General features: G+C 37.3%; 1 protein-coding gene across 1 annotated transcript in view; it reads left to right on the top strand.

Moving 5' to 3' along the window:
• The window catches only part of LOC118848144 (putative olfactory receptor 10J6), a 50,582-nt gene that overhangs the window by 14,969 nt on the left and 20,132 nt on the right, over positions 1-15,481 (top strand).

Here is a 15,481-nt window from a genome sequence, read left to right as displayed (position 1 = left end):
CATTCTCCTACCAGCAAAAGAGTATTTTTTCCATTTTTTTGAGCTGCCGTAACATTGGCACTAGCAGCTTCAAATGTAAGACATACCTGCCTTTGTATTATAAGAATAAACCCTAAGGTGAACTGAATTTTTCATACTTGAATTATTAAATCATAGAATCTTACAGCTGGAAGGGGCCTGGAAGATCATTCAGCATGACTTTCTTGATAAAGAACAAATCTCTGACAAGTGGTCATCCAGTCTCCACTTAAGCATTTACAGTGACAAGGAATTCCCTGAATAAAAAGAACTTATCAGATAGCTATAATTGTCAGAAAGCTTTTCTCTGCCATAAGCTAAAACTGCCTGTCTATAACTTCCTGTTGCTATCACCTCCCTTACTAAGTATCAGAGAAAGCTCATAATGTGGGTGTTTGTCCTCCGGCACCAGTGTTACAGTGGAGTGCTAATGTATATATTTTAAATAATTTAATACTTCAAGGATCCATTACTGTGCCCATGAGGGTACTTCTCCTCTGCACATTGCAACCTCTCTATGACTCAAGATCATTGACTTAGGGCTAGAAGGAAATTAGAAAACATCTAGTCCAAACCCATCATTTTAAGATGGAGGAACTGAGGTCCATAGAGGTTAAAGTGATTTATCAAAGATCTCATAGGCAGTGACAGAGGCAAGAACTCAGGTCCTTTGACTCCAAAACCTCCTTCCACTGCACCATGCTAACTTCGGGGATAATCTTTAACAGTTAATGTCTTCTCTCCTCTCCTCCACCCCCCCCAAAAAAACCCTCATCATTGATGTTGATTGGGTTTGCTGATTTTTTTTCTCTTTTTTTTCTTTCTTCAAAAAAAAATTTTGTTTGGTATTAAAGACGGTTTTCTGAGAGGGGAGAAAGGAAAGGAAACAGGGGAAAATCTAAGTAATTTAAAAACAAAGACGTCAATCAAAGTCTATTTTTTAAAAATCACCATCTGGTGTCCAAACTCAAAATGAGCCTCCCTGAACTTAGCTAAACTGATCCTCAGATGTCAGAAATACAATCTATCACTTTCCATTGACATAGCATTTGAAGATTCAGGGTTACCACTATGACACAATGCGAGATGAAGAGACTTCCCAGAAGGCACATATTAAAATTTTACATATTGCTCTTATGTGTAGGGAGTATAATGTCGTGACCTCAAAACAACAACAACAATAGGTTGTCACAACCACACAGAATATTGGGTTTCAAGCACTTAGTCCCATCCCATAAACATAATAGGAGTGATAGAAGGAGATGGGGGGATGCCCTTCCTTGCACTGGGTCAGTGCACATATGTAATGCACATATGTAAAATTCAAAACCTAGCCCTCCCCTCTCCTGAGACCCTAAAAAGTAAGCTATTTCTGATGTTTACCATCCTAGTTTTTTTAGTTACTTATTTGACTATCATTTATACATAGCTTTAAAGTTTGCAAAGCACTTCACACATATCTCCTTTGACCTTCACAATAACATTGGGAGGTAGGACCTATTATCATTCCCCTTATATAGATGAGGACACTATGGCAGAGAAAGACATTAAGTGATTTGTCCAGAGAAGTATAGGGAAGGAAATAAGCATTTATATGGTGTGTTCTATGTCCAGGCACTATGCTAAGCACTTTTTACAAACATTAACTCATTTGATTCTCACAACAGCCCTCTGAGGTAGGAAAGATAGGTTATCCCCATTATACAGTTGAGGAAAGTGAGGCAAACAGAAATCAAGTTACTTGCCCGCGGTTACACAGTTGGTACACATCTGAGGCTGGATTTAAATTCAGATCTTTCTAACTCCAGGTTGTTACTCTCTCCATGGTGCCACCTACCTGCCTGCCATCCTTCTCCAAACAGAATTTGCTTGCTTTCCATACTACTCCCACCCTACATTCATGACTTTGGCTTGGAACTCTTTTTTAAAGTTTGCCGATATGTCATACTAACCCACTCCGATTTTGTGTAGCATGTGTCATACAGTCATTGTTTCTTACTTTCTAAAAAGTATATATATAATATAATGTATGCCCATAACTTGATGCAAATTGTTTGGAATGCTGCCTCTCAATAATCCTGCATGTTGGTCCAGTGAGGCCTTCCCTGTGCCTGTTCAGCCACTAGTTTAGTGGAAAGCACATTGAATTTGAAATAAGATATGAGTTTAAACCTTAGGTTTGCCGCTTCTGAACCTTATACATGTTGTTCCATGTTTCTGAAACTCATTTTCGTTATCTGTAAAATGAAGAATTTGAACCAGATGACTTCTAAGCTCCCTTCAGATTCTAAATGTTTGACCTTATAATATTACAGAAGTGTCTCACTTTGTGGTGCTTGACAGAAGTGACAATAGTCGTAGCTGCTGTATGGCCTGGGCCCATTTATACATTACAATGTCTCATAGCCATAATTCTCATCCCCCGTTGTAGCTGTCACATCTAACACACACATAGTGTCTGGTCCCACCCTGACTTAAGGTTATCCTCAATATTATTCTGCTGACAGAATCATGACCTTTAAACCAGATCTTGCCACAGGAAAAGTACGATACTTATCATAAATCACTCTGTATCTTACATGGTGTTTGTTTCCCCAGGTTAATAGGACTGCAAAGATCTATCTCAGATTCATTCACAGTAGCACTTTTCCGGTATGGTTTCTCATCTGGCAGCTGCTTATCTCCCCATATCACAAATTCCAAAGAGAAGCTTCCTTTGAGAAAGTTCTCATACAATATCAGAGCTGGAAGGGACAAAAGAGTAATAATCTCCCTTTGCTAAGACTCCTTATGGACTACAATATTTGCCCTAATCTACCTAGCTGGAGATGAAACCTTACTGCTTCCTGTCACTCTGAATCTGTTTCCTGATCTGTAAAAAAAAAAAGAAAGAAAGAAAGATACTTATAGTACTAATGTCACAGGACTAGAATAAGACTCAAATTTGAGATCACACATACAAAAATTTCACCAGCTTTAAAGGGCTATCTAAATGTCGACAATTATCAACAGCAGCAACATTATCATTATTATCATCCTCTCCCAAAGATCACTTTGGGTCACTGTGCTCTTTGGAATCATCATTCATGCTGAAAAATTATTCATCATTTTCCACCATTCTCCAAAAAGTCTTACTGCAAGAAAAGAGTGGGGGTATTATGGTGTGGTCTAACAAAATTTGAGTCTTACATGAGCAGGAAGTCCTCTGGAAAAGCTGGTGGTGATAGCCCCCAGCCACAGTAGATAAGCTCATAGAATTTCACAGGACCCCAATAACCATGTAAATGAAACAGGATTATACTGAAACTGCTCTGGGTCAAATGTTCCAGCTTTTAGCTCCCAAGTGGCTGGTACGGGTTTGTGTTTCAAAGATCCTAGGAGATCTTATATAGAAATATATATAGACTTCAATTTTATAATCATCTAAGGCAGAGATGTCAAGCACGATGCATTGTGACTCATGACACTCCAGAGTACTGCCGAACCAGATTAAAATGTAATGGGAAATTATTTAACAAAATAAATAAAAATTACAATGGATGTAAATAATGTTTATGTGGGTTTTCTAAGGCAGTATGAACCCACAGAGATGCTTGTGTAGGGTTTAGTGGCCCCTGTTTCTATTCTGTTTGATACCATTGATCTAAGGGACCTAGGATATCCCCATTATTTTCATTACATTTCTTTCAACAGAAATAAACAAAAAAAGGTATGGTCCTTCCAAATTACAACAGTAGTACAGAAAAAAAAATCAATTGTTTGCAGTAATCCAGGGATTGTTTGGCTTTTGTTTTTTGATCTCCAGAGCTTAGTACATTGCCTACACTTAAAGACAGAGCTTGGGTATTGTGCTCCCCTCAGTCTACAGCTGCCTCTCCCTACAGCTGTGTGGAGCAACAGGGGCTTTGAATTGTGGAAGCAAGAGAGGAAGTGGTATGATACAATATTAGCAAAGAGAAGTACTTAATGTGGGAAGAAATGATGTCCTCAGCAGACTTCTCCTTGCTCTGGCCAGCTGCTGAGTCCACTCACCCTGCTCCATGATGGGCTGGTTGTGGCCAGGAGAAGCTTGAGGTCCCCAACAATGATGAGATGGTCATGGTCAAATTCTACATCCCAAGATGATTCAGATACTGAGTCTACTCAGATCCTGAATCCATTCCACTTGCCATGAGTCCCAGGTTTCTTCCTGAGTTTCTGCCTCTTTGTCTAGAATTGAGTATAAAGTGTATTCTCAAGGGGAGTAGCAGTTGGGAAATAACCAACTGAAACTTTACATATCAAAAATTCATCTTCCATGGAGATGCAATTCCATTGTGACAATATAACATGACGTGTTTATCCTTAATTTTCAAAGAGGACCATGGCATCAGGGAAATGATGATGTGACTTGCAGTTGACTTCGATTTGAGCAAGGGAGGGCTGTGCAAGGTCACCAGCTTCACTTTCTCCTCCAGAGCCTTCTGGATCCAAGGACCAGATATTCATCAGAATGACTGGAGATAACCCAGGATGCAATGGGAGATCTTGGCCCTTTTGGGCTAAGGTCTTTTCAGGTTCTCACTTTGAGTGATGCCCATTCAGTGAATAGGCCTCTTTAAGAAGTGAGTCAGGGGTTGGCCCCTTTAATTAGAAAAAAAAAAAAGAAAAAATCAAGCTGGGAGGGGAAGACCTTCGGGGTTGCTGTTCCAAAGAGAAACAGTTACCATTGACATTCATTCTAAGGCAGGAGGATCCAAAAATACAGCCATTAAGTGGAGCTCGGGCAGGGACCTATTCTGGTCCAATCTATGAGCTTCAGAGTGAACTGGGTTTAAGGTTTTGTGAAGGAAGGAAGGAAGGAGGGAAGCAAGAAAGAAAGAAGGAAAGAAACAAAGGAAGGAAGGTAGGAAGGAAGGAAGGTAGGAAGGAAGGAAGGTAGGAAGGAAGGAAGGAAGGAAGGAAGGAAGGAAGGAAGGAAGGAAGGAAGGAAGGAAGGAAAGAAGGAATCTAGTCAGTAAACCCCAAGTTAGTGGGCAGCTTCTGGCCATCAAAATTTACCTTCCTTTGGAGAGAAGGAGAAGGAGAGGGAGAGGGAGAAGGAGAGGACAAGCTGAGTTACCCAACTAGCTGGGTCCTCATTCAGGCAGCTCAGTCTACTCACAGATTGTGTTTGTCCTTCATTTTCAAAGAGGACCATGGCATCAGGGAAATGATGGGGCCATCCCTTTACTCACTTCTTAAAGAGGCCTGTTCACTAACTGGGTGTTACCTCACTCTAAGTGAGCACATGAAAAGGCCTTAGCATAACATGACTAACCCTCACTGGAAATATAGCAAATTTTTAAGATATGTGTGGCTTTGCTAGTGAGAGGGGGCTCAGAGCTAAGTTATAACTGGGTAGATCAATGAATTCTTAGATTTTTTGACAATGAGCTCACCTCACCATAGAGCAAGGCAGACTTGAGACAGGTCATTGATTCTCTGGCAACCACACAGAGCAAGGCACTTACTCAGTATCTCCACTCTAGCTGGACCTGCACAAACTATCAAGGTGTGCATGAGACTCCCCAGTGAGTCAGCTTTTTGCTCAAGTATCCTGTCCATCAGCGCATTGTGCCCAATCTGCTTTTTCATCATTTTAAGTCCAATCAGGTGCTCTCATAACAGCATCTGCCTGATACCTGTAAGTTCATTTGTTTACTTGAGACAATCAAATATTGTCTATACCTCCTGGTTCCACTGTTCCTCTGACTATAAATCTCTGAAGCAGTCTCTTCAAGGGTAACATGAACTTGCAGGCATCTTCCCCTTCATACTAATGTGCGTTGAAAAATTTAATATAAGATTGCTGTAGATTCTCTGTAATGCCAAATTGCATCCCTTAGCCATTGCAAGCATGCCAATGCTCCACCATAAGGCTTTTAAGATTTCAGACTACACATTGGATTGAAAGTGAATCCCTTGAGAATGTTGAATAGCCTCCTCCTTTTCAGTATCACAGTCACCTGCCCTGCTGCAGTGTCATTATGGCTTATCCTACGCAGAACTGGAATGGTTCCTTGCCAACAAAACATGGCAACTTTCCTGAAAAGAAATGTAACTTACAATAATGAAAGCCTTGCCCTGGCTTGTATCCAATTTGATCTGCACCTCCAGATGTCTGTTTTTCCCATACATACATTGGTCAGCATCTTCAGAAAGTTCATCCTTTTGCAGGAAGTTATTTTTTTTAGGATTTTATTTTCCCCAGTTACATGTAAAAATAATTTTTAACATTTTTTTAAAACTTTGAGTTCCAAATTCTCTCCCTTTCTCCCTCCCCACGCCACCTTGTTGAGAAGGAAAGCAATTCAATATAGGTTATACATGTGTAGTCATGCAAAACATTTCCATAATGTCATATTGTGAAAGAAAACAGACCAAAAAATTCAAGAAAAATAAAGAAAGTAAAAAACACATGCTTCAATTTGTGTTCAGACATCATCAGTTCTTTCTCTGGGGATGGATAACATTTTTCTTCATCAGTCCGTCAGAGTTGTCTCAGATCATTGTACTGCAGGAAGTTCTTGAGTTTTATTTCCGTTCTTCTTCCTCAATAAGAGGTTTAGTACCTAGGTTTCAGGTGTTTTTCTTGACTCATCCAATAGGGTTTTGTTTTCTTTTTTCCAGCAAAAATCAACTTATTAAATAGCAAGCCTAATGGAAACCACCTCAAGCACCTTCATGTGTATGAGCTGTAGAAACAAAGTAAGACACCACCCCTGATCACAAGATCCAAAGGCAGGAAATCAGGGGAAGTTAGATGGAGAGTGGGGAGTGCTAGGTTCATAGTCAAGAAGGCCTGAGTACGGCCTCAGGCACTTACTGTGTGACCCTGAGCAAGTCACTTAACTTCTCTCTTCCTCCATTTCTTCATCTGTAGAAGGGGGGAAATGATAGCACTTACTTCACAGGGTTCTTATAAGGATCAAATAACATAAGACATGTGAAGCACTTTGCAAACCTTAAAGTGTTATATAAATACTAGCTATTATTATAAAATTCCTGAGAAATGAAACAATGGGAAAAATTTTTTTTTCCCAAAAGAACAAAATCACTTAGCACCACACCAGAAGTCATAGAAGCTAGACACAAGTATATCAGGAGCAGAATAGAACCAAAGAGGTAGTGATTTTTTTTGTTATGACTGTAGTCAAGAGGGACATGTGGACATTGGATGCATTCAAGAGGGAACTGCAGACTTAGTTTAATTAGTCAGTCAGTTAGCATCTATTAAGCATCTGTGCATCAGGCACCATGCTTAAGACAAAGAAAGGAGACAAAGAAAGGCAAAAGACAGTCCCTAGTCACAAGGAATTTACAATCCAATGGAAGAAACAACAGGGAAAAAACAAAATACAAATAAGCTATAACAACTAGATAGATTTGTATGGTTGTAGCCAGAGTGGGAATGTGACCTAGGACTCCACAGAAAGATATAAACTACCTTGAGTAAACATGAACATCAAAAGAAGCTCCAACTATCCCATGAGAAAACTTGCACATGACCCTGGCCCATCCCTGGCACCATACCTTCTTTATTTTGTTTCTATATAATACCTGGCCTGACCTGGGATTGGTGAAGGGATCCACAATATTACTTTGTCCTGCTGCTCCCAGGATGATTGGCCTCTTGCAAGTAAACTACCCAATTAACCCTAATAAAACCTATTAATGACCAAGCGAGCATGGCCCCTCTTGCTTCAGTATCTCAGTATTGTCTCTTTTTCGGAGGCAAGTAGGGTTGAATGACTTGCCCAGTGTCACATGGCTAGTGTCTGAACTCCGGTCCTCCTGACTCTAGGGCCAGTGCTCTATCCACTGCACCACCTACCTGCCCCATATCTCAGTATTTTCTCAGAGGGCATGCCACCCTGCAATTGGCATAATCAGGGCAGCAGAGATCTGCTCCCTTACAAAACTGCCACACGATAAACTAAGGATAAACAATAAAGGGAAGATGCTAGCATTAAGCACAATAAAAAAGACTTCTTGCAAAAGGTGGGATCTTAGCTGAGATTTTAAGGAAGCCAGGGAAGCCAGGAGGTTTCCATGAAAGTATTATATTGGCAGAAAGAGCTTGGTCTGACATTATAAATTGACAAGTGGCATTTTTGCAGAGCCTCTTATGTATCACATAGCATCTCAGCCATGAGTAAGCTCTGATACAGAGAAGAACAAAGCACTCACCAGCTGGCCATGTCCAAAGAACCTTTGGAGCTATCCAATGGAATTCTGTCCTAGACTATCACTGATCCCACACATGGCTCTAGAAAGCAGTTAGAACCACCCAAGACATTTTATTCTATGGCTAAGACAGCACCACACGATGACTTGGGAGACTTGAGTGGATGGAGGACATTTGAGCTAAATAAATCCTCAAAGAGAAGCACGCGTGCATATGTGTGTGTGTGCGTGTGTGTGTGTGTGTGTGTGTGTGTGTGTGTTCATTTCCCACCTGGCTGAATTCTTCTGAACTTTGATCATGCCCTCTGGAATGTTATTATCCTACAAGATCATGACGACTCTGATCACACCCCCTCAGTACCTCTGCTGCTGGTATCTCTCCCTCTGGAGATGGTGAAGGGTGGACAATGGGGAGATCCTCCCAGATCCTCCATTAAAGGAAGACACTGAGAGTAGCTATCTCATCATTCCTCAGCTGGTTGTACCCCTCTAGATTTTCATCAAGGCCAAGACCAACTACCCTTCCCCTCCTCAAATTTTTCAGCTTCCTTTTTTTGTGTTGTCTTCCCCCTACCCCTTAGATTAAAATCTCCTTGTGGGCAGGGACTGTTTTCTGCCTCCTTTTGTATCCCCAGCTCTTAGCACAGTACCTGGCAAATAGCAGGCTCTTAAATGTTTATTAGCTTTTCTGACTGTGTGTGTGAGAGAGAGTGTGTGTGTGTGTGACTGGGTATGCAATCAAGACACATATGCAAGTATCAGTTAGACTTTCCGTTATCACCCTCTATCCCTCTTAATCAGTACACTGCCACTATTAAACATGTCTTTGCCAGCTCTTCAAAGGATTCCTCCACAGAGGGGAACCGATGCTCCCCTGAGAAGAGCCTTAACTTCAAATAGTAAGTCCTTGATATTTGTAACAGCAGGATGACATCTCCATTTCTAGCTAGCTCTACCCACTCAAGCCTTACCTTATAGCAGTAATTTTGTGACATTTTCAACCAACCTTCTCCTCCTACTAGTGTTTTATACCTTCTGTTTTCCAACTCCTGAAACTGACTAGATGTCTAGTACTTAATCAACAGAATCTTTAGCTCTTATTTTTGTGGATACTTGAATGTACCCCTATATCAAGCAATCGACCAGGAATATTCATTTTTCTGTAATTTTTCTCCAATCTTATACAGATACTAGCTGACATTCCTCCAAATTGTCCACACTATGAAAAGTCTTTTCAATATCTTCACCAGTGGAATTCATCTTCCACTGTCTGTACTGCTATATTGTTGTATTCTAGGCCTAATCAATTTCTATCACATAATGTTCCTAAAATTAACACTCTTTGAACAGGTTCCATTCTCACCAATGCACAAAGAGCAGTGGTAATATTTTAGCTCAACTCTATCAAAATGTACTTCAACAATGTATCAGTGATCAACAATAAAGATATTGTAAGAGCACATCAGAAACCTCAAACGCCAAATTGATATTTGACACACCATAGCATGAGACATAATGAAACAATAGCTGTTCTATTCAGGAAAGCTTTCTGTGGGAAATAATAACCTTGAGCTGTCAATTACAGCATAGAGAAGTGGGAAAAAAATTGGAAAAAATCTTCAGTAAATCCTGAAATGCTAGAAGAAATAACCTCAGCCTGACACAATGTTCAAACATGAAAAAAATATTTTTCTCAGTATCCACTGGGATAAGTAGCAAAAAGTTGTGAATGAGCAGTTTTCAAAGAAACACATGTTGTTAATAGTCATCTGAAAAAACAAAACAAAACCTGTGTGGTTCCAATAATCACTTGACATGCTGTCTGGCAAAAAGTAAGTGCTTAATAAATGTTTGTTAATTGACTAGAATGAATGACAACATAATTGAATGGGCAACATAATTCAAGACATCAGCTAGATGAAAGGCAGTGCAGTGCATATTGTGCTAAGCCTGGTGTACAGGAACACTTGAGTTCAAACAAGCTCAGATACTTAGCAGCTGTGTGACCCTAGACAAGTCACTTACTTTTTTTGTCTGCCTCAGTTTTCTCAATTGTGGAATGAGGATAACCACCTACCTCACAAAATATGTATTTCTACTGCAGTGTGGTGCTCTGTGGGACCCGACAGCCTGACTTTGACAAGAAGCTGTATCCCAGGGAAGCGATGAGATGGCCCTCATGCTAGACCATACCATGCAGGGACAGGTCTCTTTAGGAGCCATGTCTCTGACCACAGCTGAACTAAAGGCAGCTGATGGCTTGATTCCAACTGAGTTGGGAGTGTGGGTACCTTTATGAGTATTTTTAAAACTTAATTACAAAAAAAGGATCAAAAGAGATATCTGTAAAGCACAGTGCCCAGCACATAGCAGAAACTTAATAAATATTTGCTCTCTCCCTCTCCTCTTCTTAAAGCAAAGCAGAGTTCACAGCAAAACTTCTCAGGTAGTTTCTCTGGAAAATTAAGATTAAACTCAGAAGAATCAGTTTTCAGCCAATAGCCCCTGCTCACAGCAGAACAGATGCAAAGATTGCCCTTTCCCCTTTCTTTTCACCTCTTGAACTAGAGAGTGGAAAGCAACCAAGCACCTCAGGGAGGCTTCCCTTTTCTCAAGCTCGAGATCATCTGGAGGACAATAAACTCAAACAGCATTAGAATTCTACTGTTTTCTAATGAGTTTCTCGGTAGATGCTCTAGTCTTTCTCCAGCCAATCAACAAAGCAATACCTCTTGCAGAATCAGCAGGCTCTCAGCAGAGTACCAGAAGCCTTCCTCTTACCTTATTCTCCTGCTCCCTTCTTCACAGCTAGTTTTTTAGTTTTCTCTCAATGCCTCAAAGCAAAGCCTATTTGTAATTATGAGATAAAACTTAAGAGATACACCTTTCTGTTGTTTTCTGAACCATATAGTCCTTATATAATCTTCCCACAGTCTCCAAAGAGTTAATGTTTTACAACTTTGTAAGTTATAATTTTTAAAATTCTAAAAACAATCATATGCAATTCAACCTGATGGACCATAATGCCCCAAAGTCATTAATTTAGTCATTTCTCAGCCCTCAAATAGGCTCACTGTGCACTTACCCTTATGGGGCAATTATCTATCCAAACTCCCTGTCTGTGTCTCTCTCTTGAACATTTTAGCTGAGAAAATTATGTTTTTTATTATGTTTCTTCTCTTACTTCCACAAAAGTATTGCAATAAAACTTTTAAAAATAAAAGTTAAACATGTCAATAGAGACACATAGGTTATGGTTTTGAATGAGTACTCAACTCAAGAATATCTCAAAATGAAGTAGCTTTTCCGGGGGTTCTCCTGGGAATGGGAGCAAGTACCCAGAAAGAAAAGAGAATTCAAATATTGTGCACACTAACTCTGGTTATAAGAAAGTTATAGCAACATCATCTGACAATGTATAAAAGAAATTATTCAAAGAGAGCTTTCAAAAGAAGTAAATGAGAACAAGGGGGCATTATTATTATTTAGTTAAAATCAATATACCCAGTCGTTTGTGTTCAACTAGCTTGGGCCTGTGGTTTTATGTATAATTCAATGTTTTAGTTTTATTTGCTTGTTTGAATATTTGTTTTGCTAATATATGTGTTTTTAATGAAAAAAATGAAAAAGTAGGTGAGAGTATGATCTACTTACCTTGTTACACAGAGTCTGTTTGTGAAGGTTAATAGCAGGCTATTAGCAGGAAATCCACTTAGATAGGGAATGATGACCTAAGTTTATAAGGCACTTCCCCATGGCCTCGTAAGGTAGCAAGAACACCAACTGCCATTGTTGGGATAGGCAAGTCAGCCTAGCTGAAGCAACAAAACATCCTAAGGGAAATAGGAGGTTACATGTACATGGTGAATCAAATCACTAGTGTCACCTCAATTCCTATAATCCCATAACATCTTCAATGAAAATAGGACAAGACACTGAGCCCCAGGAAAAGCGATACTTCCAGACCATCTGCTGTGCTTCCAATTCAGTACCCAGCCAACATTCAGCCGAGCGACCCTGAGGGAGAAGGGACCCACCATTTCTACCACTACCAACACCAACCACTGACCAACTGCCACCTATTTGGAGAGTTTCTTTTTTCATATTACAAATTTATTTTCTTTTCAATTCATGCAACAAAACGAGCTTTTCCATATCACAGTACAATAAAAAAGTGATTGCACATGAAACTACAACTCATTCTCTCCAAATATACAACAAAGTTATCATGTAAATCTTTTTTCTTTTTTTTTCTTCCCCCCCAAGAGATGGCTACCACTAGATACAAATAGGTATATATGTTACATATGTATACATGTGTGTACTTATGTGTGTGTGTGCATATATATATATATACATATATATGAAAAATTATTCTATACATACTTCTATTTGTCAGTTCTGTCTCTGGATGCAGATAATGTCTTCATATGTCCTTTATTTTTAATTTTTGTGTTTATAATAGTCAAAATGACTTAATTACTCAAATTCAATCTTAAAACAATATTGCTGTTACTGTATGCAATGTTCTCTTGGTTTGCTTACTTCACTCTGCATCATTTCACACAAGTCTTTCTATGCCTTTCTAAGATCATTGAGCTCATCATTTATTATAGCACAGTAGTATTCCATCACAACCATGTACCACAACTTGTTCAGCCATTTCTCAGTTGATGGGGATCCCTGAAATTTCCAGTTCTTTGCCACAACGAAGAGAGATGCTATAAACATCCCATTCACATTCAAAGTTATGTTACTGTTTGTGAATTTCTGAGAGAGTTTCCTAACTACCTTCCTATTTAAAAAAGGGGGGGGGGGTGGGAATTGGGGGAAAGAGAGATCAAACTATGAGGACAGAATAGAAAGAAATATACAATTAAAATCCTAACTGTAAGCATGAATGTAAACAATTCACCCATAAAAGAGCATAGAAAGAAGAGGAGAGAAAAATGGATTAAGTAGCAGAATCCAATAATATGCTTTTTAAAGAAACACTTGAAATATAAAGATTCATATACACTTAAAATGATGAATGAGAGCAGAATCTATTGTACTTCAGATGAACTAGAAAAAAGCAGGGGTATCAATAATGGTTTCAGATTAGGCTACATTAAATAGATACAATAAAAAGAAATAATCAGGAAAAGTATATTATGCTTAACTGAATCAATATTAATATTTAATATATGCACCAAAAAAGCATAGCCTTTAAATACTTAAAGGAAAAATTAGTTGAATGGCAAGGAGAGATAGTAAAACTATAATGGGGAGTACCTGGCAAATCCAGCAAAAAAGAGAAGCAAAAAAAAATTAAAGGACCTGAATATAACTCTAAGAAAATTAGAAATGATAGAACTCTGATGATTATTAAATGAGAAAGTAATTTACATATTCGTCAGCTATGCATAGTTACTTTAGAAAATTTGAACATGTATTAAAGCATAAAAACTTAACCCCAAAAAGCAAAAAAAAAAAGAAATATTAAACACATTACTGATTGAAACACAATAAATATGCATGTATATATTAATATATTCAATAAAGGACCTTTGAAGAAATAATTAAATATTAAATGATTTCATATTAAAGAATTTGTGGCTCAAAGAACAGACGACAAAAATTGTAGAAAATTTAATCAAAGAAAATAACAACAATAAGACAACGCACCAAAATTTAAGAAATGTAGACAATGCAGTCATGAGGGCAAATTTCATGTATCTAAAAATGCTTTGATAAAAAAATTAGAAAGAACAAATAAATTAATTGATCATTTGACTTAAAAACCAGGGAGAAAATAACAAATAAAAACCCATAATTAAATATCAAATTAAAAATTTTGAAAATCAAAAGAGGATGATAAAATTAAGAGCAAAAAATAACCCCATTGAATTTATAAATAAATAAGAGCTATACCTTTTTTAGCTAGTAAAAGAGATAAACAGTTAGCTAACTTTATTTTTTTAAGAGAGTAGGAAACCAAATTGTTGAATCAAAATAGAAAATTTTCAATTCATGAAAATTAAATGCAGAAAATTATATAAAATAGATAAATAAAACTATATAAAATATATGATATGTAAACAAAACTATATAAAATAAAGAAACTCTTTTGTTTGACTGTGTGTTAATAATGATGATAATTCAGATGACATCGATTAATATTTTATACAAATAAAATGTCCAAGTTAATAATTAATGCCCACATTAATTAACAAGTAATGGATTATTTAAATAATTCACTATCAGAAAAGGGATGTAAGTCATTTGGAACACCCAACCAAAAAAAAAACCTCCTGGACCAAATAGATTTGCAAGTGAATTTATAAAAAATTCAATGAAGAATTAATTTTAATATTACATAAGCTGTTTTGAAAAAATAGGACCCTTCACACTTCTTTCTGTAATGAAATATGATATTGATACCCAAACCAGAGAAAGAAAACTAACTATAGGCCAGAAATCCTAATGAACATAAATGAAAAATTTCTAAATAAAATATTAGTGAAGGGGTTATAATAACATATTAAAAAGATTCTATATGATGACCAATTTGGATTTATACCAAGATTCCAGGGTTGGCTTAATATAAGGAAAACAAATCAACATAATAGCCTAACAGATGACGTTAGCAACAAAAATATCTTTAAAAACCCACAGCATTATAACAATAGATACTGAAAAGGCTTTTGACAAAATCACTACCCATATTTGTAAAAACAAAAACAAAAAAAAAACACTAGATGGTATATGAATAAATATACTTTTCCTTAATGTGGTAAGTAGTATCTCTATATGATAAGTTAAGTTTCTATCTAAAATGAAGAACAAACATCATATGTAATGGAGAAAGGCTAGAATGTTAGTTATGGCAATAAGAAAAAAATCAAGAGCATAAACACAGGAAAAGAGAAAACAAAACTACTGGGTTTTTTGTAGGTAAGATGACAATCTATCAAGAGAATCCTAAAGAGTCAACCAAAAATTACTTCACCAAATTATTGATAATTAGTTAAAACAAATTTAATCAAATTATAGGATAGAAAATAAATCTTCATAAATCAACTGGTTTCCTGTATTTTACCAATAAAATCCAGCAGCAGAAAGAGAAATTCCATTTAAAATAACAACATATGTAAAATCATTTCTATATACAAAATGTCATATTTAAAATATACAAGTATTATTTGTAAAATTATGGTATATTAACATTATAGAAACTAATGCTGCATTATATTATTATGTAAATTTTATAGAA

The sequence above is a fragment of the Trichosurus vulpecula genome, chromosome 4 (genome assembly GCF_011100635.1).
Source record: "Trichosurus vulpecula isolate mTriVul1 chromosome 4, mTriVul1.pri, whole genome shotgun sequence".
Taxonomy (NCBI): Eukaryota; Metazoa; Chordata; class Mammalia; order Diprotodontia; family Phalangeridae; genus Trichosurus; species Trichosurus vulpecula.
Note: the sequence above shows the minus strand (reverse complement) of the source record. Positions and strands in the feature narration are given on the sequence as shown.